Below are 6,011 nucleotides of genomic sequence, written 5' to 3'. Positions count from 1 at the left end.
CCAGTGGCTACCCCGAGGCGGTTTTCCTGGGTCAAGAGTTGCATTTCTACCCACAGGCGTTTAGTCCTGTGTAAGCTCGGGTCTCCCTCCAGGCGAACTGAAAGAAATTGAAAATGCGAAACAGACAAAATGCTCTTTTTTTTTTCTGCGTTGAGAGGGTGATCTAGTATTGCCCAGATTATTTCTAATTTATGTAAGAAAAAGTTACCAATATATCACATGATCTTCCATAAGTGAAAACAATTTTAAACTGAAAGTTTTGATAAAAATTCATTGAAGTTAGGAATTTTAAAGTTTTTTATGTCCTGAGTAAAACAATACAGTCCATTCTTTGAGGTTTTTCTTTTTTTTTAACTTATTTTATTAGATATTTTCTTAATTTACATTTCAGATGCTATCCCGAATGTCCCCTATACCCTCCCCCTACCTGCTCCTCTGCTCACCCACTCCCACCACTACTTGGCCCTGGCCTTCCCCTGTGCTGGATCATATAAAGTTTGCAAGACCAAGGGGCATCTCTTCCCAACAATGGCTGACTAGGCCATCTTCTGCTACATATGCAGCTAGAGACACGAGCTCTGGGGGTACTGATTAGTTCATATTGTTGTTTCACCTATAGGGTTNCNGACCCCTTCAGNTCCTTGGGTAATTTCTCTAGCTCCTCCATTGGGGTCTCTGTNTTCTATCNTATAGATGACTGTGGGCATCCACTTCTCTATTTGCCAGGCATTGGCATAGCCTCACAGAGACAGCTATATCAGTGTCCTTTCAGCAAGATCTTGCTGGCATATGCAATAGTGTCTGCGATTGGTGGCTGGTTATCTTTGAGGTTTTTCTATGCTGTTTTACAAAACGCTAGTGATATTTCATCGTTTGTAAATACTTGACCTTATATAATCTTTTTGCTAAATATAGATCAAGTCAACTGAGGGAAAAAACAAATAGTTGGGTACGTTGGTCTTTTTGAAGTTGTTTTCTTTTAACTAGGCTGTTCTGAGTGATGAATCTGTAGAATTTGCAGATAAAAACTATTTTTCAAATAAAGATCCATCATTAGATTTTTCTTGTTGCTTGATCTTTTGAACATGTTACAGGCTCTTAAATGAACTGAATTGTCTCTGAATTTAGTGGGAAAAAAAAAAAAAGATCTTTCTTAAACTCTGTTTTTATTGGAAAAACATTTGATCCAGGATTCTGTGTTGTGGATCTCTCAAATCTAAGAGATTTCTGTTAACTGAACATTGGCAGTAAAATGTGGATCCATTTATGATCTGTTAGTAGGGCATCTTTTTTCAGCTGCCTCCATATCAGGGCAGAGAGTAGCTGAGGGAGGATTAGTAACTGGATATGGAGCCCTTCACATGTAGGTCATTAAATTCAGGCTGGCAGAGTGGTGTGCCAGATCTTTCAGCAGCTGTTCCATTGCCCTTATGGGATCTGTCTTAAAAATAATGATACAGTTTTAGAGGTAATGCCTAGCATCCTCGATATCAAAAAGAGTTTTTAATTTATGAGAAAAATCTTCATTTTTATGATGTCACCAAATTTGACTTGGTTATTTGATCTCATGGTTGCAGAATCAATCCAAGATATGAAAAAAAAAAAAAAAAAAGGTACCAACAAAAACTTCAGTTTAACCAAGGACAGAAACATTTAAAAAGTTTAAGATAAAGTCCTGTGATGTGAGGAAGTCGTTGATTTATAAAATTCAGGCTTGTTTAACACAGTTGACAGTTCATCGTCTTTGACTTACGATTTTATACAACAATGACTAAATGATTGTCTCTGTCAAAGAAGTAGGGGATCCATAAGTGAATACATACTTAAGATGCCTGTAGATAGAAAGGAAGAAATGAATGTTTCTTGAGCACGTAGTGTCGGAGATTTTGTAATTTTGCTCCATCTTGGAAAGTAGACTTTTTTTTAATGAAGAATTTAAAAGCTGGGGGCAGTGAAAGCAAAGACCAAATGTGAAGGTTTTACACAGTGACTGATGAGCCGTGGTGGAGTAAGGAAGAAGGGTTCTGCACAGCTTTCTAATGTGAACAGTGGTAGAAATAGAATTCTATTAATTGGGTAATTTAGAGAATACTGGAAGGAAACTGGGTTTTAAGCAAACATAGCAAGCTTGGATTTGAATATATGCGGAGTCTGGGGAGTCTGCCTAAGTATGGATGGGTGTAGGAGGCACTGTGCTGTGAAATGAGCTAGACACAGGTATGGGTTTGGGTTTGCACTTATGTGTGGAAAATACTACTCAAATACACTGAGATGGGGGTAAAGCAGCAGTTATCAGGAAGAGGAGCAAAAGTAACATGTATAAGATAAACACGTCTACAGTAACATGTATAAGGTAAACACGTCTAGAGAGTACATGTATAACCAGTAACGTGTAAGATAAATACGTCTAGAGAGTACGCGCATAAACAGTAACATGTATAAGATAAACACGTCTAGAGAGTACGCGCATAAACAGTAACATGTATAAGATAAACACGTCTAGAGAGTACATGCATAACCAGTAACATGTATAAGATAAACACGTCTAGAGAGTACGTGCATAACCAGTAACATGTATAAGATAAACACGTCTAGAAAGTATGTGTATAACCAGTAACATGTATAAGATAAACACGTCTAGAGAGTACGCGCATAAACAGTAACATGTATAAGATAAATATGTCTAGAGAGTACATGCATAACCAGTAACATGTATAAGATAAACACGTCTAGAGAGTACATGCATAACCAGTAACATGTATAAGATAAACATGTCTAGAGAGTATGTGTATAACCTACGAACTTATATTATTTTCATACTAATGAAGTAGGTTTTAGATGATTTCATCACAAAGGAAACAGTAGTAGTTGGCTGCCTGTGAGCGATGTGACATGTTAAGTGGCTTCACCATAGCGGGCTTTCTCTTGGTCCTGTGTAGCTCACAGTGTCATGTCATATGCCTTAAATGTATGCAGTAACATAGAAAAAATAAGGTTTATGCAATTTAATCACGAGTAAACATCGGACACCCTAAACAAATCATATCTGTGTGCCAATTTCATAGAGCTGGCAGCCAGCTTGTTAGGCCGGACTGCAGACTGTAGATTAGGAAGAGGGCTACTGGCAGAATATGATTCCAGCACACAGCATGTGGTGGTAAGTGCGACTGTGAGCATTGCGCAGCCACTAGCAGTTCCAAGTCAGTCTGGTTATGATTGTTAAGTCTGAGTAGTCTTTAGCAAGTTGAGAGTGGTAGGTGTATGGGGGGGGGGAGCAGAGTAACACCTACGATTAAACAGAAAGAGGGGGAAGAAGTCCAGATGCAAGAAGGAAGGGCAGGTATGAAGGTCTCGACACCAGTACCCGGATACCATTTTGCAATAGTGACAGAAAAGGTATTTGTAGTCTCAAAATTAGAAAAGTGGTTTTATCCTCTTAAAAGTAATCCCCAGCCAGCAAGATGGCTTAGTGGATAAGAGTGCTCACGGCCAAGTCTAAGTTCAAGCTCCAGAACCCTTAAGGTGGAAGGAGAGTACTTGACTCCTTAAAATTGTTCTCTGACCTCCTAAAATCACCATGGCATAAGCTCACCCACAGTAAATACGTTTTTGTTGTGGTAATTCTCCAACTCAAATATTGTGTTTCAGCAATGAAAACGCAATTCAATGAATATGAACACATGCTCTTGGGCTATTTGTAATTCATTTTAAACTTTTTTATTGACACTTTGTAGATTTCATATCATGCACCCCAATTCCACTCATCTCTCTACCCCTTTGTACCGCCCACTCAATTTGAACCAGCCCCCCCAAAGAAAATAAAAAGCAAAAACAAAAAACAAAAGCAAATCAATGCAAAATCAAAAACAACAACAACAAAATCTTGTCATGGAAGCTGTAGTGTGTCACACAGTATACCCGTTTGTTCACATAGTTACTTGCAAATGTTCATTGCAATGAGTCATTGATCTGGTTCGAGGCCTCTGGCTTCTGCTACACTATCAATACTGAATCTTCACTGGGACTTCTCTAGGATAGCTCGTTGTTACCCTGTGTCATGGAGATCCTTCAGCTTTGGATCTGCAGGACCAGCCCCGTCACAGACTCTAGCAGTTTATAGATGGGGTAGATGTTGAGGTGGGCCAACTCAAAGCCCTGGATCTGGGCCTGGGTATAGCTGAGTCAGGCAGCCTGCCAGCTCTCCTGCACCCACACCACCAGGGTGAGCTCTCCAACACTGCCCTTGTTAGCTCACCCAGTGCCCCAGCTGGCAAAGGTTGCAGCCAGATTTTTCCCTTATCATGACCTTGGGGCTGTCTCACATGCCTTTGCCCCTTGGGCCAACTCTACCTTGCTGCCCAGTTGAGGTGCAGGGCCCCTCTCCCAAGCTGCTGGTGAGGGGCCAGGCCAACTCTGCACAGCCCATGGACATCATGGTCCAGGCAGCATCCCAGCCCAGAGATGTCTGCATGTCCTTTGGTGGTAATCTAAGTCAAGGACATTGACACAGACCCCTGATGCTGCATGGCTGTGGACATGACCCTCCAGGGGAGCACAGGCTGGGACTTCCTCATGGCCTCCTGTGACAGGGCAGGCTACTCACATCAGGCTATTCCTCTCTGCCCTGGAGACTCCATTTATGCCTCCCTTCATAATGCTCAAACCACACAGCTTCTCTTCCTTTCCCATTTCTCCACCATCTACTTTTACGTAGTAGTGGCTCCTGTAGTGGCCAGCCACTTGACAGGTGCTCATGTGTCTCCCACCCTCCCACAACCACAGTGAATATTTTAAAGAAAACCACACAAGAAGATTATGGTTTACTACAGATTCCCACTGCCCTTACTTAGGTTTTTATGCTTATCAAGAATAAAAGGAACCAGAAAGCAATGGAAAATACCTGATTCCAGGAACTGAAGAAAACCACACAGGGTGAGCTAGTAACCTAGTAACTGAAAAGATAAAACCCAAATCTAAACACATCAGTATGGGGTATGTCAAAGGACAAGGACGACAACAACATTGGAAGACCTCATGAGTGGGGCTTGGAGTGGTAGGGTGGGGGTTTGTGCGCATGTGTTCGTGCTCGTGCGTGTGTGTGTGTGTGTGTGTGTGTGTGTGTGTGTGTGTGTGTGTGTGTAAGTCAGAGGTCAACATCAGGTGTCTTCCTCAATTGCTCACTATCTTTCTTTTTGAGAAAGGGTCTCACTGAATCTGGAGAGCAACTACTGGCTAGAGGTGTTGGCCAGCAAGTCCCCAGGACCTCACTGCTTCTACATATTCATCTGGTTTGCAGGTGAGCACAGCTGTGCCCCCTAACTCCCTGAATGGACTCTGAATGAGTAAAAAAGAAACCAAAAACCAATTATAGGAAGATTAAATAAAGTAGTATTGGGTAATACTCCAATGTATTAAGTATATGTGAGTTCTGATGCAAGGAATTAAATCAATCGGCAAGAGAAGAGAGAACCAAACACCCAAAGAATCCACATTGATTCATATCACTACTCTACGACTAGGGACAAACGAAGCTCCTTTTTAAAGAGGTGGTCGAGCATTGCACTTCCTTCCAAAGAATCTAGAGAAAAAAGAAGAAATGAGAGTGAAAAATAAGAATAACTTTACATGGAGAACTCTGACAACACCAATTAGCCAAGGACTCATGGTAACCACCCCACTGACCAATCACAGTGACCTCCTCAAACTTCTCGATGAAAGCAAACCTTGAGCTCTGGGGTCTTCTACTGGAATAACTGTGGGTGCTGTTCCGAAGTTCCCAACTGAAGAACACTGTACAAAAAATACCAGGCAGGATTCCTCTAGATAAGAGATGCACAGCCAAAAAAGAACCCAAAGGGACACAGCCATCAAATGTAACATACCCTGGATAGGATACTGGAACAAAGGAATTAAAAATGTATGTGGTCAAGGGCCTTGGAGAGATGGCTCAGCACTGAAGAGTGCTTTCTGCTCTTGTAGAAGACTCAGTTTTCATTCCTCATACCCACACA

Source organism: Mus pahari, chromosome 4 (assembly GCF_900095145.1).
Source record: "Mus pahari chromosome 4, PAHARI_EIJ_v1.1, whole genome shotgun sequence".
Classification (NCBI taxonomy): Eukaryota; Metazoa; Chordata; class Mammalia; order Rodentia; family Muridae; genus Mus; species Mus pahari.
The sequence above is the reverse complement of the archived record's forward strand: the minus strand, read 5'-3'. Positions refer to the sequence as shown.